The sequence below is a fragment of the Ursus americanus genome, chromosome 17 (genome assembly GCF_024610735.1).
Source record: "Ursus americanus isolate L20-20 chromosome 17, mUrsAme1.1.p, whole genome shotgun sequence".
In the NCBI taxonomy this organism is placed as follows: Eukaryota; Metazoa; Chordata; class Mammalia; order Carnivora; family Ursidae; genus Ursus; species Ursus americanus.
Genome location: NC_142143.1, coordinates 34,446,717 through 34,473,450, shown reverse-complemented (window position 1 = coordinate 34,473,450; position 26,734 = coordinate 34,446,717). Strand labels below are relative to the sequence as shown.

The 26,734-nt window shown below is 36.3% G+C and overlaps 1 protein-coding gene across 3 annotated transcripts in view; it reads left to right on the top strand.

Annotated features, from left to right (window-relative positions):
* The window catches only part of TMTC2 (transmembrane O-mannosyltransferase targeting cadherins 2), an 835,540-nt gene that overhangs the window by 572,070 nt on the left and 236,736 nt on the right, over positions 1-26,734 (top strand). For all 3 annotated transcript variants that reach the window (XR_015727148.1, XR_015727149.1, XR_015727150.1), the window contains 3 exons: positions 9,150-9,198; positions 16,860-16,989; positions 18,779-18,946. The gene's annotated coding sequence lies outside the window, so the exon portion shown is untranslated. The remainder of the gene's footprint in view (positions 1-9,149; positions 9,199-16,859; positions 16,990-18,778; positions 18,947-26,734) is intronic.

Sequence of the window (26,734 nt, the reverse complement as noted above, 5' to 3'; positions counted from 1 at the left end):
GGAAGCTTAGAAATGGCTTCTTAAGAGATACAGCTGAGTGAATGAAGCCATTGACCTGAAAACTGTCAGCTCTAATCCTAGCTTTAGCTCTGATTTCCACTGTGACTTGGGTAAACCGTAGAGCCTCTCTGCACATACATTTTCTTATCTATAAAAGGAAGATGCTAATAAACCCTTCTCACCATGGCTTACGGAAGTCTTTTGAATGAAATATGAGTGTTCCAAATGAGTTATTTGCTCATTCACTTCAACGCAGCACTGAGATTTACAAGTACCTTCCCCCCCCCCCCCCAAGTTTAAGTTCTACCTGGATTTGATGCATTTAGATTAAATTTTTATTGATGAAAAATTGCAGCATTTCCATTGCTGGCTACTTTCAGTAATGTTTAGTAAGCATTAATTATGTGTAAGTGTTTTTCAAATTCCGTGTCTTGGTTTATGGTCCAATGATGAAGGACAGAAAGTCTGACAGAAAGGCAATTCAAAGCAGTGTCTTGGGTTTATGACAGGGTTAGAAATAAGGAACCATAGGAAGGAGATTTTGTATGGCGAGGGCAATGAAGGCAGGCTTCTAAATGGAAGGCACATTTGATGTGTGACTTGAAGGATAGGTAGGATTTTAAATTATGAAGGTGATGAGTCAGAACTTTTTCTTGAGAGGGAAACACAGGAGCAAAATATAGTTGGCAGAAATGTACAAGCCCTGCGCACAACAAAACAGCTCATTTTGACTTGAATTGCATAGAACGTGCATATGAAAAAGTCCTGAAGTTTGATGTTACTATGTAGGTTTGGGGTCAGATCCTGGAGAGCCTTGAAGGCCAAATGACAGAGTTTCCATGTTACTCTGCTGGAGAGTCCTTAGGTGTTCTGAGTGATGTCATTGAAAGGGGAGAGGCAGAGTGAGCTGGCTGGTGTAATGGTCCAGAAGTGGGCTGTTACACTGAGTGTGGTTTTCCTTACCAGCACTGCTCAGTAAGATAATGGAATGACTAGCCCTGAAAATAGCTGCCAGCCTGAAGTAGCTGACATCACTTGGGATTATTTTCTCATTAAATTTGTGTCTAATAGGTCAATTCCAGCTTTCAAACTACATTTTTTTCCTTTTGGGAAAACTTAGTTTTTTTGAAAGAAAAGAGAACTTTTTGTTGTTTCCAATGTCTTTCTTGCTCCGACCCCCGGGTTTGTTGTCGTTGTTGTTGTTCAAGTAAGAGCTTCTTGTTCTTTCAGCCAAGGAAGATTTTCTTTTCTTATTTTTTCCCTAATCAGGCAATGAATTTATAATCCTGTGTTTATGATATCATGTCTGTTTCCATGGGAATGGATGTAATAGAGTGTATTTAGCACTATGGACTGGATCCAGCTAAAAATATTTGTTAAAGCCTGAAATGTGAGGCTGTATACAGCCATGGGTTGGCTCTGGTTTGGTGTTGATGTCTTCATTGAAAATGTCAGCTTTCTGTGAAGCTCAGAAAGCAATTAAAATGGCACAGAAGGGGACAACTCTGAAGAGGTAGCTTCTTGGCCACCTCAATTAGGTTGTTTGGTTTGTTCCCAAAGATGTTTGGAAGGGTTTGTGTGTAACTAACTATATTCAGGTAAAAAGATCCTTCAAGATCCTCGCTTCAGAAGTATGATTTTAATTGCAGTAGAAAAAGAAGTGGAAATACTGGCAGGGAGAAGCAGAACTCTTCTGTTAAGAACTATTGTCTTTAAATTCTTGGTTAGGATGCCTGGGTGGCTCAGTCGGCAAAGAGTCTGCCTTCGGCTCAGGTCATGATTTCAGAATCCTGGGATCAAGCACTGTCTCTCTCAAATAAATAAATGAAATCTTCAAATTCATTCATTCATTCATTCATTCATTCATTCATTCATGCTTGGTTAAGCACATGTAGAGTTTACAGAGACAGGTGTGCCCTGTAGCCTATGAATAATATTCACTAACATGAAAGTGCTAGTTTAGGGGCCAAACAAGACTTCCAAAAAACTAGTATTTTTGGTGATAAGGGATGTTTACATGATATACCAAATCTTAGATGAGAATAGAGTGTCAATACTTTGTACATTTAGTTCAAATGATTATCCTTAAAAATACCCTTGGGGTTTTTTAATTTTTTATTTTTTTCAACTTCATTGAGATATAATTGACATAGAGTGTAAGTTTAAGGTGTACAGTGTGATAACTTGATACTCATATATTGAGAAACAATTACCACAATACGGTTAGTTCACACCTCCCTCACCTCATGTAATAATAATCTCTTTTTTCTAGTGAGAACGTGAAAAATCTCTCGTAGCAACTTTCAATTATGTAATACAGTATTATTAACTATAATCACTATGCTGTCCATCAGATCCCTAGAATACAGTCATCTTAAAACTAAAAGTTTGTACCCTTTGACCACCATCTCATTTCCCCTAACCCCCAGTCCCTGGCAACCATTCTTCTACCTTCTGAGTTTGGCTTTTTTAGATTTCACATTTAAGTGATATTGTACAGCATTTGTCATTCTCTGACTTATTTCAGTTAGCATAATGCCTTCAAGTTACATTCCAGTTGTTGTAAATGACAGGATTTCTTTCTTTCTCTTGGCTGAATAACATTTCATTGTGTATGTGTGTAGGTGTGTGTATAACATACATATATACATACATATATGCATATATATTTGCACACACATCTTTATGCATTCATCTATAGAGGGACACTTAGGTTGTTTCTATGTCTTGGCTATTGTGAATAATGCTACAATGAACATGGGAGTCCAGAAATCTTTTCAAGAACTGATTTCAAATATTTTGGATAAATACCCAGAAGTGGGATTGCTGGGTCATAAGGTAGTTCTAGTCCTAAATTTTTTGAGGAATCTGCATACTGTTTTCCATAGTGGCTAGACCAACTTACACTGCTACCAACAATGTACAAGGGTTCCCGATGCGTGTTATCTTTTGTCTGTTTGATATAGCCATTGTCATAGATGTGAGGTCATATCTCCTTGTGGTTTGGGTTTGCATCTCCCTCATGATTAGTAATGTTGAGCATCTTCCATGTACCTGTTTAGCCATTTTTACATCTGCTTTGGGAAAATGTCAATTCAGTTCTTCTCATTTTTTAATCAGATTGTTTTTGTTTTTTTGCTATCAAGTTGTATGAGTTCTGTATATATTTTGGATATTAACTTCTTATCAGGTATATGGTTTGCAAATATTTTCCCCATTCCATAGGTCATGTTTTTATTCTGTTGACGGTTCCTTTTGCTGTGCAGGAACTTTTTAGTTTGATATAGTCCCTTTATTCCCTTTTGTTTTTGTTGCTTATGGTCTTGGTGTCGTATCCAAAAAATTGCTGCCAAGACCAATATCAAAATGTTGTTACCTGTATTTTCCTCTAGGAGTATTACAGTTTCAGGTTTTATGTTAAGTCTTTCATCCACTTTGAGTTCATTTTTGTATATAGCATAAGATAGGGGTCCAATTTCATGTTTCTACATGTGATTATTCTGTTTTCCCAGCATTAGTATTGAAGAGACTATCCTTTCCCCACAGAGTATTCTTGACTCCCTTGTCAAACATGATGTGACTGTATATGGGAGGATTTATCTCTGGGTTGTCAATTCTGTTCCATTGGTCCCTGTGTCTATTCTTATGCCTGTACCATACTGTTCTCATTACTATTGCTCTATAATATAGTCTGAAATTAGGAAGTGTGATGCCTCCTGCTTTGTTCTTCCTTGTCAGGATTGCTTTAGCTATATGAGGTTTTTGTGGTTTAATACACATTTTAGGATTGTTTTTCTATTTCTGTGGAAAACAACGTTGAAATTTTAAAAGAGATTGCATTGAATCTATAGATGGCTTTGGGTTGTATGGACATTTCAACAATATTTTTCTAATACATGAACTCTGGATATCTTTCCATTTATTTGTGTCTACTTCAATTTTTTTTCATCAAAGTGTTACAGTTTTTGGTGTATAGATCTTCCCCTCCTTAATTTTTTTAAAGATTTTATTTATTTATTTGAGAAAGAGAGAGAGCACTGAGCTGGGGGGAGGGCAGAGAGAGAGGGACAAGCAGACTCCCCCTTTGCAGGGAGCCTGACATGGGGCTTGACCCCAAGACCCTAGATCATGACCTGAGCTGAAGTCAGATGCTTAACTGACTGAATCACCCTGGCTCTCCTCCCCTCCTTGATTAAATTTACTCCTAAGTATTTTGTTGTTTTTGATGTTATCATAAATGAATCATTTCCTTTGACCCATTGGTTGTTCAGGAGTGTTGTTTGATTTCCACATATTTGTAAATTTTCCACTTTTCCTTTTATTATTGATCTCCAGTTCCATACCATTGTGGTCAGAAAAGATACTTGGTATGATTTCAGTCTTCTTAAATTTGCTAAAATTTGTTTTGTGACCTGTCATATGAGCTATCTTGTAGAACGTTCCACGTGTGCTTGGAAGAATGCGTATTTTGCTGCTCTTGGATTGAATGTTCTGTATGTGTCTGCTAGATCCATTTTGTGGAAGTATAGTTCAACTCCAATATTTCTTTAGGTGATTTTCTGTCTGGATAATCTAGCCATTGTTGAAGGTAGGGTATTGGAATCCCCTACTATTATTGTATTGTTGTGTACTTCTTTCAGATCTGTTAGTATTTGTTTAATATATTTAGGTGCTCTGATGTTTGGTGCATATATATTTTCATTGTTATATACTCTTGATGAATGACCCCTTTATCGTTATATAATAACCTTCTTTGTCTCTTGATACAGTGTTTGGCTTAAAGTCCATTTTTGTCTTATGTAAGTAGAGCTACTTCTTCTCTTTTTGGGTTTCCACTTGAATGAAATAACTTTTCCATCCATTCGCTTTGAGCCTATGTATATTTAAAGCTGAAATGAGTCTCATGTAAGCAGCATATTGTGGGTATTCACAGTGCTTGGATAGATAAAACCTGACTTGTATAAGCCTCCCTGGATGAGACTAATTGAAAACCAAAGGAGGAGTGCCCAGAACGCTGGGCCTTCTTTGAAGTTTCTTGGCTTAAAGTGGCCAGATTCTTACTGTGGCTCACAGTTCTCATCCAGGGAGTAAATGTTTAAAATACAGACACCCATAGTGGTCACATATTTCATGAATTCCTTGCCTGTGGTGTATTGATTAAACTCACAATAAAAGTAAAGACAGAGCTTGGCTCGAGGCCTTTCACCACTAAACTGTCTGGCCCCTAGGCTTCTCCTTTCCCCTACTAAGGTGTCTGGAGTAATCTTTTCATTTGCCGTCTCAGGGTTTGGTGGCCAAACCTGACAGCATATAGTGTTTTGTTTGTTTGTTTGTTTGTTTTTCCCCATCCAGCCATTGTATGCCTTTTGATTAGAGAATTTAGTCCACTTACATTTTGAGTAATTTTTGTTAGTAAGGACTTCCTAATGTCATCTCATTGACTATTTTATGGCTATTTTGTAGTTCTCTTATTTCTTCCATTTGTTCCTTTCATCTCTTTCTTCCTTCCTTTATGAATTGATGATTTGGGGTGGTGGTGCGCTTTATTCCCTTCTTCTGTCTTTTGTGTATCTGTTGTAGGTGTTTGCTTTGTGATTACCCTGAGGCTTACATAAAACATGTCATAGGTATGGCAGTGTATTTTACATTGATAACAATTCAACTTTTTTTTTTTTTAAGATTATTTATTTATTTATTTTTGAGAGAGAGAGAGAGAGATAGTGATAGCCTGGGTGGGGGTGGGGGGCAGAGTGAGAAACAGCTCTCCCCTGAGCAGGGAGCCCAATGCAGGACTCAATCCCAGCACCCTGGTATCATGACTTGAGTCGAAGGCAGATGCTTAATTGACTGAGCCATTCAGGCAACTAATAGCAATTTAACTTTGATCACATACAAAAAGTTTACCCTTTTACTCCCCTGCCCTCGTTTTTATGTATTTGATGTCAGAATTTTCTTATTTTTATATTATGTATTCATTAACAAATTATATCTATGGTTATTTTTAATAAAGGACTTTTGTTCTTATAAAGGATTTTGCTCCTTTAGCCTTTATACTAGAGTTATGTGTTTAATAAACCATCATATTACGGTATTAGGGAATTCTGAATTTGACTATGTACTTACTTTTAGCAGTTATATATTTTCGTTTTTAACATTACTTATTAGCATCTTTTAATTTTAGCTTGAAGAACTCCTTTCAATATTTCTTATAAAGAAAGTCTAGTAGTGATGACTTTCATCAGCTTTTATTCATCTGGAAGTCTTTATCTCTCCATTTCTAAAGGACAGCCATGCTGGATAGATTATTCTTGATTGATCATTTTTTTCTTTAGCTCTTTAAATATATCATTCCATTCTCTCCAGACCTGAAAGATTTCTGCTAAGAAATTTGTTGACAGACTTGTTAGTTATAAGCTTCTTTTCTCTTGCTGCTTTAAGATACTTTGAAAAAAAAAATTTGCTATTTAACAATTTTATTATAATGTGTCTTGGAGAAAATCTCTTTGAGTTTGTTCGGTGAACTATGAACTTGATGAATGTGGATATCCAAATATCTCCCCAATTTGGGAAGTTCTCAGCCATGATTTCCTTAAATAAATTTTCTGCCCCCTTCTCCTCTTCTACAGGACTGCAATAATTAGATTGTCTCTTTTAATGGAATCACATAGATCACATAGATTTTCTTCATTCTTTTGTTGTTGTTCTCCTCAAACTAGGTAATTTGAAGGCCCTGTCCTCTAAATCATAGATTCTTTCTTCTGCTTGATCCCTACTGCTGTTGATGCTTTATTTCATTTTTAAATTTCATTCACTGTATTCTTTGGCACCAGAGTTTGGTTCTTTTTTGTGATTTCTATATCCTTGTTAAACTTTTCATTTTTCTCATGTATTATTTTTCTGATTGTATTGAATTGCCTTTCTGTGTTTTCTCACAGTCCATTGAGCTTTAGATTTTTAAAGTTCTAGCATTTTGAATTCTTTCTCAGGTCAGCTGCAGATCTTCATGGTTTTGATATTGGTTCCTGGAAGATTATTATGAATGTTTGGTGGTGTCATGTTTCCTTGATTTCTTATATTCCTCAAAGTCTTGAATTTTTGTCTTCTACATTTGAAGTAGCAGTCATCTCTTCTACTCTTTACTAACTGACTTTATGAGAGAAATAATTTCCATCAGTTCTGCTAGATTTTTGGCAGCTTTCTTAGACCTTCTATTTATGTGCCTGCCCCATGCTTCTTGCTCCCTCTTGTGGCAAAATTCTTAAATTTATATGCCTTTGTTAATCCTGCTGTGTACCAGGTTGGGTGCGAACAGCCTCTCTTTTGATTTCCCAAGAGCAGAGGTAATATCAAGCTTGAGATTTCTCCCTGGCCCACAGATTCTGGCTGACGTTCTCCATGTGCTTATTAGCTCTCTGTCAGTGCTTGCTATTACTGCTGTTGAAAGCATGAACCAGGGAAATGGTGTGGGGGAGTGAGGTATGCAGATTACTAGGGCTATCTATTGACCAGCTGGGGAAATTTGTGTGTGAGGGATCCCCAGCTGTTGTAACTGCTTCTTGATAGAGTCCTTGATGTGAGTTAGCAGGATCCATGCCCCTTTAATGGACTCCAAGAATCCTATTGACTGCTCTGCCAGCCTCTTTCTGTCCCCCAGTGATGCAGTTCATGACTCAGTGCTCTGCATGAGGCAAGAGAGAAATGGGCCTTCTTGGCACTGTCTTGCACAGCTGGGGAATCCAGGTACTCACCCACACACTTTTGTTTTTCTGTACAGGGAAATCATGGGCTAAGGTCTTTTTTGGCACTCAACTGTGCAACCTTGAGTGAGGGGTGATGCAGGTAAAGTCAAGCTGTTACTCTTACCATCTTTGATGCATCCAAACTTATAATTTTTGTAGTTGTTTCAACAGTGTTCTGGAGCTTTTCTGCTGGAAAGCAATACTTACACAAAAGCTCTTTCATCCATGGGTGATTACCAGAGAGAATGTTGCCCAAGGACTCCTGGACTTCAGCTGAGAGGGGTTAGAAACAGTTCATAGGCACTGCATGGTCCACAGTTAGGACCAAAGTGTGTATGCCTGTTACCCTGCAGAGGTGGGCAAGATTCTCTCTGGGTCTCTTGATACATGGTACTGGGTTCCACAGCTCCTACCAAGATACTTTTAATTGTGGATGGATGTCAAATTATTGCTGTTGTAGGGAGGTATATGATGAAGGATGTTTTATTCAGCCGTGAGCTGATGTCACTTGAGGGAAATCTTTAATTCTCATTTTAAAAAAAGATATGAAAGATTACTTTAGGACAGTTGAAACTTTACCAGAAAATGAACATTATTGCATTTGCTAGCAGTTAATCACAGTGACACATGTGAGTCACTGCTCCACACAGATTATCCTTGTTTCCATGTACCAATCCCTGAATTGACTTTGGAAAATAACCTCCTCCTCTGGTCAATCATGTGATTTCTGTGGAATTGTGTCCATCCCCAAGACTTGCTGAGGGCTCTCAATGCTTAATGCAAACATATAACCTAGTGATTGCCTCAGGGAACGGTAAGCATGGTAGATTATATTATTTTGGCAAATATTCAGACACTCATACCCACATGCCAGGATTCTTCCCATCCCAATGATGTTCATATTGGCCGTGTTTTAGCCAATGCCAATAGAATGCGAGGAGTGGTGATCCATGCTGCATCCAAGCAGTCACTTTAAATGTGATCTTTTTGTCAGTCAGACTACAGGTGTATTAGTTAGGATTCAAAGGCAATTGGGGGCAAAACTTTTATAGAGTAAGGGATTTATTTTAAGAATTTGAAATTATAAAAAGTAGAAAGAGATAAAAAATTGAAGGACTAGACAAAGATTTTTGAGAATCAGAGAAGTTAATGACTATGAGAAGTCAAGCACATCTAACCATGGGAGGGGAAGATTGTGGGGAGGTGTTTTGCCATGTGCATCCACAACCAAACATTTACTGGTCACCACCATTGGTCAACAAGATAGCACTTAGGAACGATATTAAATTTAGAGCAAAAAAGAGCAAGAATAAACTAGAGTGCACCCAACACTTCCTCATTTGCCATAATGGTATATTATTTTGATATTCTTCAGAGAGTAATGGCCACTGTTTCACTTCTGTCTTACAGATATCAAGCAAAATCTTCTTCTGGCCAACTCTCACGTGGAACTCTAAAAGTAAGGAGATTTTGTAAACCATTCTTTTTTTTTTTTTTTTTTTTAAGATTTTATTTATTTATTCGACAGAGATAGAGACAGCCAGCGAGAGAGGGAACACAAGCAGGGGGAGTGGGAGAGGAAGAAGCAGGCTCACAGCGAGGAGCCTGATGTGGGGCTCGATCCCAGAACGCCGGGATCACGCCCTGAGCCGAAGGCAGATGCTTAACCGCTGTGCCACCCAGGCGCCCCTTGTAAACCATTCTTAACAAAGATGGAGAGTACAAGTGGCAGAAAAGAATATGTGCCATATTGGGACTACTACAATTTTGATCAAATGAAGAATCCATGAAATGGAACCAGAGCTGAGATAGGGCTTCAGCTAATTACCAACTCTTACACAACATGAACAAGAAATAAGTATTTAATGTAGTAAGTTACTGAGATATTGGGGTTGTTTGTTATTTTAGTTCATTTGACAAATAGTGAAGCTGATACCAGAAGTAAGGGGTTGCCTAAACCAAAAGCCAAAAAAATACATACCACTCCTTTTATTGTTGGCTAGGGAGGAAACAGAGATAAAGAGAAAGAGTAACCTGTGTTTTCAATGGTATTTCATAAAATGCACAATGGATAACTCGGAAGACATAATGACACAATAAAATTGAGGTTTTACATGAACACTTTTTGAAAAAGAATGTTCCTAGTGTGAGTTGGCTGTTATCTATCAGCTGCATTTAATAAGGTTTTATGAGAAAGAAATGAGTTCATAAGAGGATTGATTTTTTTTTTTTTTAAGAAAGGATGAAAAACAGAATAGATGCCCAAAGATCCGAGGGTCCATTTCTGGGTTGTCTATTCTGTTCCATTGGTCTATGTGTCTGTTTTTGTGCCAATACCATGCTGTCTTTGTGATCACAGCTTTGTAGTATAGCTTGAAATCAGGCAGCGTGATGCCCCCAGCTTTGTTTTTCCTTTTCAACAATTCCTTGGCGATTCGGGGACTTTTCTGGTTCCACACAAATTTAAGGGCTGTTTGTTCCAGTTCTTTGAAAAATGTCATTGGTATTTTGATCAGGATGGCATTGAAAGTATAGATTGCTCTGGGTAGCATAGACATTTTAACTATGTTTATTCTTCCGATCCATGAGCATGGAATATTTTTCCATCTTTTTGTGTCTTCTTCAATGTCTTTCAAGAGTGATGTGTAGTTTCTGGAATATAGATCCTTTACATCTCTGGTTAAGTTAATTCCGAGATAACGTATGATTTTTGGTGCTATTGTAAATGGAATGGATTCCCTAATTTCTCTTTCTTCAGAATTAGCCTTAAAAAAGAAACAGAATAGAGAACTTTTGAGACTTATAGATTGGAAAACAAAACTTTTTTTCTCTAATACTTAAAAGAAAATATTGATAATTTATAAAAACCACAAAATCTATTTAGTATTGAGTTTAAAACAGTCACAGAGTTAAAAAAAAATCATGGGGTAGCCATCCTATCTTCATTAAATCTTTTGAATAAATTAATGTGGCCCCCAGAAACAGTCTCTTAATTAGCCAGAACAACTCAGTAAAAGAGAATAAGAATTGTCTCATGGAAGCCTAAATAAAGTAACTAATTAAGCTGAGAGAGAAAGGCATATTTCAAAAAGAATTGCAAGTGTATCTGTTGGTATAGGGATCTTAAGAATCAGACAGATAGTAAGCCAGTGAAGCTTTTGAGAGAGCTATATGGCCAAAAGCAATCAGCTTTTAAAGTTCATGATAAAAGTAGCAATCCTATCAGGAAGACAAAACAATTCTAAATGTGTATGAACCCGATAACAGAGCGGCAAAATACATGAAGCAAAACCTGAAAGAACTAAGGGGATAAAAAGAAAAATTGCCAAATACATTTGGAGAATCAATTAGCCCTCTTTTAGTTAACTAATTGAACAGTAAACACAAAATTAGTATTGGTATCCGAACAATACCATCAACCAACTTGACCCAATTTACGTTTAACAAACACTACTAACAAAGGCATAATATGCATTCTTTTAGAGTATACGGGGGATATGCACCAAGATAAAACATACGACAGAGAACAAGATCACCCTGAATAAGTTTCAGTGCACTGAAACCTTACAGAATATATCTTTTAACCACAATGGAATGAAATTAGAGATTAAAATTTTAAGTTAAAAAAATCTCAAATATTTGAAAAGAAAATATACTTCTTTGTAATCCATGTATCAAGGCAGAAATCATCAGAAATATTAGCATATAAAATCACTTCACACTTAATAGTAAAAAAAAAAAAAAACTCGTGGAATGCAACTAATTCTGTACTCAGGGAAATTTGTAACTCCTAACGCTTTTCTTGGAAAATAAAAGGAACTAAAAATGAAAGATCTATGTATCACTTTATAAGCTAGAAAAAAGAAAGTTAAGTCCAGTGTAAAATAAATAAATAAATAATAATAGACTCAGAAATCAATAGTATAGAAATCATATAAGCAATAAAGAACATTTATAAAGTAAAACTTGATTGTTGGAAAATATTAAAATTGATTAAACCAGTTAAACAAAACAAATCAAGAGAAAAAAGATATAATACAAACGAACAATATCAAGGAAGAAAGAAACATGACTATAGCTTCTACAGGTAAAAGATAATCAAGGAATATAATGAACAACTTCATGGCAATAAATTTGGTGTTAGATAAAATGAACACATTTCTGAAGAACACAGCTTACTAAAACTGAACAGAGTACTGAAATATCCCCAAACTCATTACAGAAATTAAAGTTTTATTAAATAACTTTTTTCCAACACAGAAAACTTCAGTTTATATATCTTTGCCAATTAATTTTATGAAGCATTAAAGAAAGACATACACTGATATTACTAAACTCTTTCAGAAAACAGAGAAGTAGGGAATTCTTCCCAACTCATCTAATTAGGCCAATATATTCCTGAGGCCAATGCTAATAAAGACATTGCAAGAAAAGAAAATTATAGACAGTATTCCTCATGAACATGGAAACAAAAGTCCTTAAGAAAATACTGGAAAATTAAATTAGCAATACATAAAAATGATAATATCTTATGACTAATTTGAGTCAACTCCGTGAAAGCAAGATTGGTTCAATAGTCAAAATTCAAACAGTGTAGTTAATTACTAACAGTATAAAGGAGAAAACCCATATGATGATCTCATATGTGACAAAATTCAATGTCAATGATATAAAGTATCATAAATTACAACCATAAAAAATTTTTGGTTTAACTAAGGACATCTACAAACATCTTTCAGCTAACATAATATTAAATGGTAAAATATTAAACATTTTCTATCAAAGATTGATTGAAGACTGTATCACCACTTCCATTCCTTATTGTATTTAATGTCCTAGCCACTGCACTAAAGCAAGAGAAAAAAATGAGATACAAGGATTGTACTGGAGGAATTAAAACTCTCTCTATAAAGACAGTATTATCAAGGTAGAATATCAAAGGCATCCACCAAATACTACTAGAATTAAGTCAATTTAGCAAACCCACAGATTAGAAGACCCCATATATTTTAAAAAGTCTTTTTATTACTACAACTAAGAAGTGGAAAACCAAATAAAAATATAGAGGCATTTCCAGTATAATAAAAAGACATAAAATATGTAGATTGAACAAAATGAGTAGAAGAACTGTACAGTAAAAATGACTAAGCAGTGCTAGAAGAAATGAAAAACAATGTAAATAAATGAAGAGATATACCAAAACTGTGGGTTGGAAAATTCAACATATCAAGATGTCCACTCTCTCTGAATTTAGCTGAAGAGTCAAGGCAAAAACAATCAAAATTCCAGCAGAACCTTTTTGTCCATTGGATGGAAACTTAAATGATAATTTAAAATTTTCATGGAAATGCCAAGGACCTAGAATAGTTAAAATAAGTTTTAGAAAGAAGGGAAAAACTATAGTTCTTTTCCTGCCTGACTTCCAGGAGTACTCTATGGAAAAACACAAAAGTTGATGGAATAGAAGAGAGATTCCAGAAATAAACGCATACATATATTATTAATTGATTTTCAACAAAGTTACCAAGGTAGGTCTTTGGAAGAAATGATAATTTTAAAAAATGGTGTGGAGACAACTAGGTGTTTGCATGAAAAAAATAAATCTTGACCAAATGCTTTACACAGAACACATTTGCTATTGGTAATAGACATATGCAAAATTAAAAAAATGTAATATTTTTACAAAAGAAACATAGTAGAGATAAAGGCCTTAGAGTAGGCAGATTGCTTAGGTCACAGAAAATACTAAGCATTTAAACAATGATAAATTGGACTTGGTTAAAATTAAACATTCCTTCAAAAAACACCATTCTACTTATTTTATAGTGTTCTACTGAGATTATTTATAACATACGCATTATTTTATATATATTATTTTTAATAGCCCAGACTTAAAACAACACAAATTTTAACCAACAGGAGTTATGAACAAATTGGTTGATATTCATAGTTTGAAATACTACTGAGCAATAATAAAGGATGGAAAACTGATACAGTATAGAGGAATGCAGCAACCTGGATGTATGTCTAAGACCTGCTTAGGGACAGAAGCCAGATGCAAAGAGTATGAACACTATGACGAGGGTCAATACCCGCTGGTGAGAGTCCCCAGCCATGGAAGGGCTCTGAGGAATCCATAAATAAGCTTCAATAAAAAAGAATAATATTTTTGCATTGGTAAGCCTAGAGGAAGCTAGTACCAAATTACATCTGCACCAGTCAAGGGGGATTTTCCCGTCCTTCGTCTCTTACTCTTCCCCTGTTTCAATCCTCAAAGACCTAACTAAACACAGCCCATAGAGTGGGGAAGCAGAATTAGGAGCCTCAGATAGAAAAAAGGAAGAAACTGACCACATCACCTTCTCCACTGTGGCATCCAGCCTGAAAACAGGCCCAATTTAGAAAATTCAAGACATTTTGACCTAGACTTTTTTTTTTTTTAATTGCATATATAGATTTGTGAATCTCTTGTAAAAACTTTGTCCATTTCCAAGGATCTATGGTTTGGGAATCACCTCTTTGGAGAATCTCTATTTTAGTTTATTCCAAAGGATGGAATTTATAGTCATTTCTTAAATCGAAATGCTTTAAACCCTCTTTGTCTCTCCAGCCTTATCTTTTACTATATGTTGTCATTTCTTGGATATATCAGAATCATTTAAGCCCTCCTCCAGCTCTGTTCTTATCTCTCTTGCTATTTTGTTAAACGTCTTTGCTGTTCTTTGCTGTTCCCTGGACTCTCTTATACTGACTTTTTTGCCCTCTGTCTTTACTTCCAGGCTCTGTTCAAGTACTTTACTCCTATTGCTACATTTTTCAAGGCCAAATGCTACGTCCTTTATAAATGATGTTCTTATTCAATCAGAATTTCTCTCTCCCTTCTTTGAAACCTATGATCACATTATGGCTTATGTTATTTACCACGTTCTGTGTTATACCGTAATTGTTTCGGTGTCATTTTAGTTCCTTATTTTTAATTAGTAAAGTAATATATGCATGTTCTTTCTTAAAAATTCCTATAATACAATAGTACAAACTGTAAATTTACCTTAACTTGGACAATCATTCTCAGACCCATTTCTACTCCACGATGTAATATTTTTAAAACTTTGATGTTTATCTTCAGTTTCCATATTTGTTAAATGGTTCCTCATAGTTGCAAAGTTGGTCTGAGAATTATTATAATAATCATTGAAAAACACAACAGAGTACCTGGCAAATTATTGAGTGCTTACTCAACAATATTATTTTATTATTATTATTATTGTTAACATCACTTCAGATTGTTCTCTAAGCATTTGTAAGTCTTTTAATCTAATGCATATCTTTATGTATATGCACATAATATTTCTTTTAAAAAAATATAAAATTATGAATAGTCTATATATCATAGACAAATTCCCTTGTCAGATTTGGAAGTTTACAATTCTGCTTCTCTGCTCTAAAAAATGCTTCATTGAAACACTTTTTTTTTTAAACTACTTATATATTTCTGTGTTTAAATATTTTTGAAGCATAGTTTTCCAGTTATGAATAGCTATGTCAAAAGTTGTAAATATTTTCAGTTTTGATAGGTAGTCTGAAACATCCCCCTACTGGAGCCTATTTCATCACACCTTCATCAGCACTGAATATTGTCTGTCTTTTTTTCTTTTTTCTTTTTCTTTTTTTTCTTTTCTTTCTTTATCTTTCTTTCTTTCTTTCTTTCTTTCTTTCTTTCTTTCTTTCTTTCTTTCTTTTCTCTCTTCCTTCTTTTCTTTCTTTCTTTCTTTCTACCATTAGATGGAAAAATAAAATGCCATTATTGCTTTGATTTGCAATGCTCTGACCACTTGTAAATCCATGAATATCTTCAAATGTATTTGCTTTCTATATGTTTCTTTTTCTGTTAATTGCCTGTTTCATTTTCCCAGTTTTATTTTATTTTATTTTATTTATTTTTTAAAAAGATTTTATTTATTTATTTATTTGACAGAGAGACAGAGCACAAGTAGGCAGAGAGGCAAGCAGAGGGAGAGGGAGAAGCAGGCTCCCCACTGAGCAGAGAGCCTGATGCAGGGCTCCATCCCAGGACCCTGGGATCATGACCTGAGCCAAAGGCAGATGCTTAACCAACAGAGCCACCATGGTGCCCCTCATTTTCCCAATTTTATTTCATTTTATTTATTTTATTCTTAAAAATTTTTGTTATGTCATTTTCCCAATTTTAAATAGGGGTGTTGTCTTTTCCTTATTTCTGCAGTATTCTTCTATCATATCTGTACAGATACACATCAGCACCATCTTAAGTTTTATAAGAAAATCTCATGGGGATTTTAATTATAATTAGGTGGAATTTACAGGATGTAATGGTGAGAATTAATTTTGATAATATTAAATGTTGCTACCTGTGATTCAGAGATTCGTTATTACTCATCTGTGTTTTTATTTTATTTAACACAGTGCCCTAAATATTGTCTGGCATTCTTGTTTACTTGAATTGTATGAAGTGATATATGTCCTGGCTCGTGTGTGTGTATGTGTGTGTTTGCGTACATGCATGTGCGGGTATTTCTAATTTGAAAAACGCTCCAATTCTTTTGTTGGAAGGGAAAGAGGATGAGAAGATATGAAATTTCACATGTTAGTATTAATGATTTTTTAGGGCCCATAATTTTTCCTACAAAATAAGAATGGGTTAAAAAATAAATCTGGTAAGTATGATAAAATTTATTAGTGTAACAATTTTAACTTTGGCATAATTATAAATTAAAATATGGCTATTCCTTTCCTGTCTACATTATTTGCAGATGATAGCAAGACCCAGTGACTCAATGTGACTTGTACTACAGAAATGTAATGTTCTGAAATCCCGTTTCTCCTATCCCTTACATTTGAGAGTCGCAAACTCATGATTAAATTGAATACATTTGATAAAGCTCTGTGTTTAAAAATTATTTCAACAAAACCCTGTCCCATTAGGAAAGCAAGAGTATCATTTTAGCTACATTTGCACATTTCGAAGCCTCTTTTTGTGGAGTTTTGATGACTATCTGGAGAAATTATTGTAATGGTAATAGCTGTTTCCCAGTTTTGGGTTTTTTGTTTGTTTGTTTAGTTGGTTGATTTTTTTCGTGGAAGGTGAAAGATCTATTCTCAAGATAATGGCATAAAGAACTTTGAAATAACGACAGGAAGAATTTCCTTAATAATGAAAGGGTAATTCTCCCAGAGGGATGTCAGAGCATCTCTGCTCCTGACAAAAAAGCTTGTAAGTATACTCTTTGGAAGCACAAGTTTTTCTTGGCTAATTTTATTGGGATCCCTTAAAAGAAACAATCAGATTAGACAGAAGGAAAAATATTTTCATATAAACCCTGACAATTTGGGTATATTTGGTAACTGACCCTTCTTTTTCAAATCACCAACTTTAATAAAGCTGGGATAGTTACAGGATGGGAAATTTTAAAAATAAATAAAAGCTGAATCATACTAACCTAGAGTCTGGAATGATTTAAAATATTTCCTTTGATATAAGTCCCAAATTCTCTATAAAAGTAAAGTAATAATGTGGAAATAAAACATGGTGTGGCATGTCTAGAACTTTTATAACTAGCCTGACTTTGAAACTGAATGAAATGAGTAAGAGATCAAAGCTTTAATGACTTCCATTTTCCTCTCTTTTGAAAAGGCTGGTGCTCTATCGAGATACTAGAACAGTCCACACTTCAAAACAAAATTATATATTTAGTCAGTATATAATATTGGTCATCTTATAATGAAGATTCATAGATACTGTAAAGTAGAATTTCATTCACTTTTGTTTTTACTGTATTTGTCAAACTCGTTTAGAAACAGTTGACAAGGGCTGTGCTGAAAAAAAATACCCAGGAGTCAAGCAATTCTGAGTATAATAATAATAAAGCGTATTGTTAAATGAAATGGTATAAAAGCATACACTTCAGCTGAATATGCTGAATCTGCAGGAAAGTTTTACTACTTGTTATGATAGAATGAAACATCATCAAATACCATTCTTTCTCTGGGTATAAAAGTGTTTTTTTTTTTTAATTTTTATTTTAACATAGCAGATTGTATGTTTAAGAGCAGGATCTGGCAATGGGTAATCCCAAAGAAGGCACAATAAAAAATCAAATTGATTTTGCTTTGTAAAATAATCTTGATTTCAATTTCTGGAATAAATTTATCTTCCTATATGTCTTTTTGGGGGGATCGTTTCTAACCAGATTGCATTGTTTGGGCACGTGCAAACTGGAATACTTAATTACCCGTGGAGTGACCAAGTTATGATTCTTGAGTAGGCCTCTTTTCTCATCAACACTGATGAGGGAGCAGAAGGCTGGCTGAAAACAAAGCATAAGCCTACACCCTGCAACCTCTCCCCACCCCCACTCCTGGATGGAATCTGTGTTGTTCCTCCAAGAAGTTCCCAACTATCTTCATGTTAATGACTTACTAGAGGGGTAAACAACCTTGACTTGACGTGGGCAAGGCCTCGGGTATCCTGGGAGTCTTAATTAACATATGAAAGTACTCTCTTGAAACCTCCCTTTTTCCTTACCTTCCCCCAACCCCATAGTATATAATCAGTCACCCCTCACAACCCGGTGCAGCAGCTCTTTCTGCCCAGGGGTCCTGTCCCCATGCTTTAATAAACCACCATTTTGCACCAAAGACGTCTCAAGAATTCTTTCTTGGTCGTCGACTCCGGACGACCCCACTGAACCTCACCCGTATTCCACAATCCCATCAAACACGGTTTCTCAGTCCTTCGGCTGAAATCAGTAACTTCAGTTCCATCTGTAACACCGGCTCTTCCAGTGGCTCTCAAAGCAGCATGCATCAGAACCAGCTGCAGAGCTTGTTAAACACAGAAGGTGGGGGCCCTACTGCAGGAATGACTGACTGAGGAGATGAGAGGTAGAGCCCGGTGATTTGAATATCTCACAGTTCTCAGGTGATGCTGATGAAGTAGCATTGAGGACAACTGATTTATATAGCTTGCTTGGCTTCTAGAATCTGCTTTTTTGTCTCCTCAGACCTGAAGCTGCCTGCTTCTGAACCTGATGGTTTGAAGTTTCTTCGTATTTCCATCTTCAGGACGAATGGAAGTGTAAGCAGGCGGTGTATTGCCAATCCAGGCCTCGGGAAGTCAACACCACGTTCACCACACTTCCAAATGTTGCCGAACGGTTCCTATTTTAAAGGTAATTTTAAAGTTTTTAATTCCTCTCGAGGGTACTAGCCTTCTTCCTTTACAGTCTTCTTAGCGTCTTTTACTTTGTTCCAAGTAATAGTCTTCTAATGCACCTCCTGCCTCTTTTCCCTTCTTTTCGGATAGATTTTATAAGTACTACCCAGACAAATTTTCCAATACACTGCTTTCCTGTACCACTCCTTCCTGAGTGATTAAGTGAAATAACATATATGAATGTTTTAAAATGTTTGATGTGTCATTTAAATTGCTATTATGCTCACAATCTTGCAATTGTTCCCAATGCCTAGAATATTTCCTAGCTATTGACCTACAAGCTAGGAAGGTAGCCTTCCCCCGCCCCCCGGCCCCAGAGCGTCCTGCTCCTTTACTATATTTCTCAGATCTCTCCTGGCAGCTTGGATTCTCCACCACCCTCACATTGATGCCAAGGAATTTAGATTATTTACTTGTTGACAGTAGAACTGAGGTTTGGAAATGTGGGTGAAGAACAAACCGCCATATCCTAAATAGGAAATTTAAATCTCCCTCCCTTTTGCCTTTTGCCTCTCAAATTCTCTTTTATTTTTTAGAGACGGTGGGTCTGTGTTCTCCACCAAACTTCTAAATCATTGTATACCACATTTTTGCTTCATTAAGTTCACTCTTGAATTTTGTTCCTAATTTGCCTAAGTTCCGCTCTTCCCTTAAAGTAGGAATTTTGCACAGTCTTCTACCCTATAGACGATGCGGAGTTTTTCCTGAGGCTCCCCGAACTCCTCGTGTCTCCTCCACAGCTATGCTATGATCTTCTAGCACAGTCCTTCAGAATTGAGCATTTTAAATGTTTCTTTCGATTCTTCGTATCCAGTAGAGTGAAAATTTGCACCCTCTACAAGTTAAAGTTTCTGCAAGTGTGGGGTGTTTACAAATAATGTTTGATTGTGTGTTTACAAATATTTATTGATGATTTTTAAAAGTAGCCTAAGAAAATAAAGCAGCAATGATTCAGCATGTTGTTGAAACACAGAAACAAAATTTGGCGTTTCTCGTATTTAAAGTTTTCAGCTGGCTCTGTCGTAATTTTGAAATGGAAGAAGTTAAATGAGAATGGCCTGTGCCAATATCCCTTCATCTCAAGAGAATGAGTTAATATTGTGGTTTGACCATCCTGATATCAAGCTGGTAATATAAGCACAGGCATGGTGTCTTATCACAACTTCCTCATGACTTTCTCAGGCTAATGTTGTAGGAATTACAACTAATGAATACACCCTTCGAAATTTCTTGTAATGAAGAGTTTTACTTGAGGTGTGCCTCAAGTATGCTTTCCTATTCTATCTCCTCACTTCTGATTGGGGAACTGCTAATTCTACTTAAATGGTTATGTATCATTTTTATTTACTGTTTAATTTCTAAAATATGTATATATCATTAGAACACTAAAAACGCAATACGTATTTACTTAATTTTAAATCCGCGAGTAAATTTTAAGATCTTAATGAGTTCTGCTTTTCTTTTTCGATTTTGCATCTATCCTTTTTTTTTTCAATTTAGTGTTGACCCCTTCTGTTTTTCATTAGTATTTTCACTATAAAATTTCTCTATTTTTGATAATGGTAAGAATGCGGTGGTTGCTTAAATGTGGATGATTGTTTTATTACCTTTACCTCATTAAAATGTATTGCAATACAAGAGAAGACGTAGATGAGAGAGAAATCGGGCAATAATTTAGAGCCTGAGTAAATCGGGCTCTAATAACGTATTTTGAGAGGCATCCATATTGACAAATGGTTTAAGTAGTTTGATTGACTAATCAAGTTAGTTTAAAGAAGCAAGTTTCAGAAAGTGTTGGTTTGAATAGTTTTTCTTCATAGTCAAACCCAACTGCAAAGCTACAAAGTACAAACTCAATCGCTGTGGATGTAGCACATTCAGGAATAGGTGATTGGTGTGGCATCGTGACTGTATTTAGGGATTTTCTTTTATGTGTCAAAGGAAGTAAGAAAATCAATTGTTAGCTCACTCAAGAATTGAGCGTCGTGTGTAGAAAGACTGAAGTTTTGGCACAAACTGACAAGAGTAGTCTGAGTTATTGGCCTGATTTTTGTTCTTCCTGAATCTTGAGCGTTCTGAAGGTGTATGTGGCACTCTTCATCAAAGCCCTTAGTCCTGTAAAGGGACTTAGAAAATGACTAAAGTAGTACCGCCAAATTTGCCTCACAACCCAGCATTTTAGAACTTCCTCTTCTCTTAAAGTCAGCAAAAATCAGGGAATTTATAAGATATTCCACAATTCTGCATTTCCTTAGCTACTAATAGAAATAGTTTTCATGATTGTTTCAAACGTGTTTGAATATCTGAGTAAACTGTAATAGATCAGTGTTACTTCTTTAACCAGCTATGTCCTTTGAACACTGTCCCATTCACCATGACTGTAACTTCTTGGCAAGAGTTGGTAGGCACTGTATAAAAGGCATGTCCAATTTCACATGCCCAGAGTTCATGGACTAAACTTTGTAGTATCTTTTATATATAGTTCTGACTTAGCCATACCTGGCTTACTAGATTCACTGACACTGCAAGGTGATATTGGCTCAAGTTGAAACAAGGTACCAGTGAGCCCATTTCCTATTCATCCTTTCTAAGTAATTTCCTACTCCCTACTGTGGTGTTCTGTTTTTTCTTTCTGTGTTGCAGCCGTACTTCCTATTGGATAAATTAAAATATAGGGAAGAAAGCCAGAGGAAAATTCTGAAAAAAGTACAGGAAAGAGGAAAAACAGGGTTATAGGGCTACAAGACTTTCTTTTTGTCCTTTTTATGAACAAAGAGAAGGAGTTGGAAAATACAGTATCTTTTTGTTTACATAGTCTGAAGTTCTATGATTCTGTGACCTCATACGTTGTGAAAGGTGTTCTGAATATTAAAAACCCAGTTTTGAAAACAAATTTATTCAAGCAAAAAGACTTATTGACTCATATAAAGAGTGACCTGTGAATATGAATTTTTTTTTATTTTCCAGGAAATCTTTAATTCTTAGTTTGAAAATTCAAGTAATTTTTGATCTCCTTGAATGAATCCATTCCAGTTAACTATAAAGTGAATGCATCTGAATATATTGATAGGCTTTATTCATCTTCCTATATTGTATACTTTAGTGAACTGTAAGGATAGACAATAAATATTCACAATACACTTGCTTATTTTTCCAAATGAGTTTTATTGCAAGGACAGAAGTATTAATCTGTTAATACAGAAACTGTTTTCCAAGGGATCCATCTAAAAATTTATTTAGAAAAAAAAAAAAGAATAAATTACTCCTTGACTGGCATAAGGCTTGGCTGAGTAGCTAAATCATGGGAATACAGTTTTCCAAACTTCCAGATCTATAAGGCACCCATATGAATCCGATTTCTTGCTTGGGCCCATAATTCTTTACTTCCTACCTTTGCTCCTTCTCCCTCTGTGTTAGTGCTTCGGCTATCATGACAAAAATATCATAAACTGGTGGCTTAAACAATGTACTTAGTTTCTCACAGTACTAGATGTTAGAAGTCCAAGACAGAGATTCTGGCTCATTTGGTTTCTGGTGAAGGCTCTCTCCTGGTCGCAGAGGGCCAACTTCTCTCTGTGTTCTCACATGGCTCTTCCTTGGGGTATGTTGGAGGTATGGAGAAAGAGAAAGCAAGAGATTTCTGGTGTGTCCTCTTATAAGGTCACTAATCTTATTAAATGACCTCATTTAACCTGAATTACTTCCTAAGAGGCACCGTCACTAAAAATAAGCACACTGGTGGTTAGGACTTCAACCTATGAATTTTGGGGCTGGGGAGGGGGACATAAATCTTCAGGCTGTAACAACTTCTTTATTTCCCCTTTCCCGGATAATAGGTCTTCCCTTTATGCTCCGTGAGCACTTAATTTCACTTTGCAGTGATGTGTGGTATGTTTCTTCCTTTTAGTGTTTCCACAGTTGAATTGCACCGGGCTGCAACTCACACTCTAAACACGCAGGTGTTGCTTTAAATGGCACCTTCAATACCCCTAATAGTCTTAGGAGCCTACGGTCACTTTTTTTTTTTCCTCTTTTTTAAATGGGATCTCTTTTTTTTTTTTTTTTTCCTACTCATTTTTCTGTGGTTGGGGAGAGTGGGTGTGGGTGGAAGAATGATGGATGCCTCCTTCCCTCCAAGATGTCCAGGTCCCAAGAACATGTGGCTATGTTCTGTTACATGGCAATGAAGAATTAAACTTCAGGGGAAATTAAGGTTGTTCATCATCTGACTTAAATTAAGTAGATGTACCTGAATTATCTGACTGGGACTAGTGTAATCACAAGATATGAAGATACCTGCTTCTGGCTTTGTAGATAGAAGGGGCCACGGATGTGAGGTGACCTCCAGAAGTTGGAAAAGGCAAGGGGATTGATTATCCTTTAATGCCTCCAGAAGGCACACAGCCCTGTTAAGAACTTTGTGTTAGCCCAGTGAGACTCATTCTAGACTTCAGACTTCTAGATGTGTAGAGTAAGTTATTTGGTTATTTTAAGCCAATAAATCTGTGGCTCCTCCCCACCCCCACCCCCATAGAAGCAATAGGAAATAACGCAGTGGGAAACCTAGCAAGCCAATAGAAATAGTTGCTAAAAGATAGGGGCCTGGGGCGCCTGGGTGGCGCAGTCATTAGGCCTCTGCCTTCAGCTCAGGGCGTGATCCTGGTGTTATGGGATCGAGCCCCACATCAGGCTCCTCCGCTATGAGCCTGCTTCTCCCTCTCCCACTCCCCCTGCTTGTGTTCCCTCTCTCGCTGGCTGTCTCTATCTCTGTCAAATAAATAAAATCTTTAAAAAAACAGAATAAAATGAAAGATAGGGGCCTGCCTTACTATGATTCTGGATAGGAGCAGCTTCTTAATCTCTAATTTCTGAACACAGAACTTCCCAGAAATGTCTCTCTTGAGAGCCATATCCCGTCCTTCGAGGTAACCAGTGTTAGTTTTAAGTCTTGTTCCTCGTTGTTGACTATCCCTGGTGGCCAGTAGATTCCATTTTCTGCTTCCCAGATGCTTCCTGCTGTTTGGTTCAATACAGGACATATATGTAATTACTGCTTTAGTTGAGAATTTCTCGTGTGTAGTTTTGGGACTATCCTCATGAGAATAACTTGGGGTGCTCCACACAAGACTTACTGAATCAGTGTTTCTGGCTTTGGGACTCTGGCACCAACATATTTGAGTATTTCCAATGCTTTTAATATATACTAACATTTGAGATCAGTTGCTCTAATTTAGCACCCTGTGTATGAAAAGAGATTTTACAAATTTCTTAGGTGCTGAAATATTATGTTTAATAATAAAATAATTCTACACAGATTATGTACTGAGAAGAAAAAAGTGTTTACTTCTAACTTCCAAATGATTGTAAACTAGTAACTACATGTTTCTAAAACTCTTTCCATCAAGCTTATATCTTTACACAATATCTTCCATATAACCTGACCAAGAGCAATTTCCCTTTTCCTCATTTTCAAGAAAGCCAACAATTTTTACGTTTGCTTTGGGATTCACTTGCACTTTTTTTTTTTTTTTTTTTTTTTTTTTTTTTAATATGTCATCCCTATACTTCTTCCTTTCTCCTTTGGAGTATAGGCCTCAAAATATAATGTGAGTCTCAATAGTTTTCAATATTTTTTGTGATTAAGAATATACAGTTCCTGGGGCGCCTGGGTAGCTCAGTCGTTAAACGTCTGCCTTCGGCTCAGGGCGTTATGGGATCGAGCCCCACATCAGGCTCCTCTGCTATGAGCCTGCTTCTTCCTCCCCCACTCCCCCTGCTTGTGTTCCCTCTTTCGCTGGCTGTCTCTATCTCTGTCAAATAAATAAATAAAATCTTTAAAAATATATATATACAGTTCCTTAATCTAGGGGACCACAAACTATGGCCCATTGTTTTTTGTAAAGTTTTATTGAAACACAGCCACATTCATTCATTTATGTATTGCCTTTGGCAGTTTTATTGCCATAACTACAGAATCAATTAGTTGTGACAAGGACTTTATAACTACAAAGCCTGAAATATTTACTATCCTGATCTTTACAGAAAAAGTTTACCATACCCTGCATTAGCCTGCTATCAGTTTCTCTCTTTTCAATTTATTTCCTGTCTAATTTTTTACATCCAAATCTGTGATATGTTTTGTCTTTTTGGATACTAGGGATGACTGTATTTTATATTTTGAAAATTCTAGTATTGCAAGGTGGGTCAGCAAAATAAAGCTTGATTTTGATAGTAAAGAATTTTTGACTCTGCTATTCAGAGGCTATGTGAGGTTCAAATTCACTGAACATTAATTTTCATCTATCACTCATTAAATGAGTTAATGCATGAAAACTGTTTAGCACCTTGCCTTTGCACATGGTTTACCTTCGTGACTTTGTAAAATTATCATTTGCTAAGTAGAAACCTTGGGTGTTGGATAGTGGTTTAACAAAAAGATCATAGGGAATTCAAACAGAGTTTATTACTTACAGGTCTTGGAGGAGGTACATGGCATGCCTTGAGGGGCCACATGAGGAGGGCAAGGGAGGGTGCAGTCAGAGTATAGCAGGACCTGGGACTTACGCCTTCATTAGAGTTTGGGTAGAGAGCGTGCTTTGGGGTTCCTGGGCTAAGGCTCGATTGGTCATTTCAAACCAAAGAGAGTTGGGTTTTGATAAGCTTTATGGGAATTCTATTTAAAGGGCATACAAAGGGACCCCCGGCAGGTGGAGGAGACTGTATCACATGGGTTATTGGAGAATCCATACCAAGAACTTACATTTACTTTTGGCTCTGTAGGCTGCTATCTAGGGCATGTGCTCTAAGGAGGGACTAGTGTCCATTCAAGACCCCTGCAGGTCACGTGGCCACACAAAATAGGGTTGCTAAAAGATAGGGGCCTGGGGCGCCTGGGTGGCGCAGTCATTAGGCCTCTGCCTTCGGCTCAGGGCGTGATCCTGGCATTATGGGATCGAGCCCCACATCAGGCTCCTCTGCTATGGGCCTGCTTCTTCCTCAGTTGAAGTGCACCGGGCTAAACCCTTAATGTTTACTTTCACTATTTTGAATAATGTGTTAAAGTGAAAATAAAGTGCATAATATTGTGACAAGCCTATTTTTAAAATAATAGTTGTTGGGTTTTTTTTTGTTTTTTGTTTTTTGTTTTTCTTTCTTTTTTTTTTTTTTTTTTTTGGTTTTAGTATTTACCTTGGCATCCATGTATATGCTATGTATTTTTTTTAAGATTTTATTTATTTATTTGATAGAGATAGAGACAGCCAGCGAAAGAGGGAACACAAGCAGGGGGAGTGGGGGAGGAAGAAGCAGGCTCCTAGCTGAGGAGCCTGATGTGGGGCTCGATCCCATAATGCCGGGATCACGCCCTGAGCCGAAGGCAGACGCTTAACCGCTGTGCCACCCAGGCGCCCCTGCTATGTATTTTCTGTATTTCAAATATATTAATATCTTAGGCTCTGATGTCAGTTCTACTAGATGCTGTGAACTTATAAAAATTAGTAACTTCTGAGTCCTATTTTCCTAATTTATAGGATAGGGATCTTCTAGAAAGAACATAACAGGGTTTTATTGTCTATAGTTAGTAGTTAGTACAATATTGTATAATTAATAGTTATACGTGATCAATAATTGGTAACTATTTTAAGAATTTTTTTATTAGACAAATATTTATTAAAGTCTATTATTGGCAAGACTGAACTACTGGCCAGAAACTGTATATCAAAAGAAACCGATACAGACTTTAGCC